Below are 1,328 nucleotides of genomic sequence, written 5' to 3'. Positions count from 1 at the left end.
CAGTCTCTGCTTTGAGTCCTGAGCTTCTCAACCATTGCTGGGATTTTTCTCTGTCTATTTCTTTTGCATTTAGTTTAGCCCAGTATTTACCATGTAGGGGCTTTTCTTGCCATCGTTTTATCATGGTCCGTTGCTGTTCTAGTTTTAGTTTGGATTTCATTTGTTTTATAGCTTTTGTTTCTTCTTCTTCTTCTTCTTCTTCTTCTTCTTCTTCTTCTTCTTCTTCTTCTTCTACTTCTTCTTCTTCTTCTTCTTCTTCTTCTTCTTCTTCTTCTTCTTCTTCTTCTTCTTCTTCTTCCTCTTCGTATTTGTTAGGTAGATTGATTTCTTGTTTATATTTTTCAGCTTCCTTAAATACTGAAAACAGTATTATTATATTATTATTACTATTATCATTATTATTATTATCTTCATTATTATTATTAAGGCGGGAAGTTGACAAAATCGTTGGCCGGAGTATAAAATTTTTAACTGCGTTTCATCCGGTTTTTTATCTTCTGAGTTTAAATACTGCCTTTCGTTCTTTTAGGGTCGCTAATGTAAAGTACCAGTTGTGCATTGGGGTCGACTAATCTCCCAACCCACCCCCCAAATTTCCACGTCCTGTGCCTATAATGGAAAGGCTTATTATTATCATTATTATTTTGTTTTATTTCTACGATGTTTACTGAACCTTAACCCGAACCCGCGTTCCTTTAGTTATCTGCCGGATTTGGATTTGTTTTTACATATTTCGTAGAATTTTCAATCTAATCAAAATAGGTCTGCTACAACAACAACAACTATTGTTCAGAATATTCATAGATATAAGTGATATTTTTCTATTTCGGTATAAAATGGTTTAAAATTCTCAATATTCGATAATTATTACAAGATTTTATCCTTGCCACCATCACCATCGTCACCATCACACTCGTCATCATTTCCAAACTCTCCTTTACACCATCATCATCATCATCATGATGTACACATTCATCATCACCATCATCATCATCACCATCGACATCTCGCAATCATCATCATTATGAACATCAAAGCCATCACTATCATCTTCATTAGCCACATCATTATCATCGCAACCATCATGACTATCATCATCATCATCACGAGCTTTATCACCGACATCGTCATTATCCTCATCGCAATCGCTACCACCACCACTATCATCACCATCATCATCATCATTATTTGAACTCAGAACGTAAAGACAGACGGAATGCCGCTAAGAATTTTGTCCAGCGCGATAACGATTCTGCCAGCTCACTACCTTTGTATAATAATAATAACAACAACAACAACAGTAGTAGTAGTAGTAGTAGTAGTAGTAG

At 35.2% G+C, this 1,328-nt stretch overlaps 1 protein-coding gene across 1 annotated transcript in view; it reads left to right on the top strand.

The window, feature by feature from the left end:
* The window catches only part of LOC106867589 (stabilin-2), a 712,318-nt gene that overhangs the window by 688,417 nt on the left and 22,573 nt on the right, over window positions 1–1,328 (top strand). The gene's annotated exons all lie outside the window — the stretch shown is intronic.

The sequence above is a fragment of the Octopus bimaculoides genome, chromosome 24, assembly GCF_001194135.2.
Source record: "Octopus bimaculoides isolate UCB-OBI-ISO-001 chromosome 24, ASM119413v2, whole genome shotgun sequence".
Lineage (NCBI taxonomy): Eukaryota > Metazoa > Mollusca > Cephalopoda > Octopoda > Octopodidae > Octopus > Octopus bimaculoides.
Note: the sequence above shows the minus strand (reverse complement) of the source record. Positions and strands in the feature narration are given on the sequence as shown.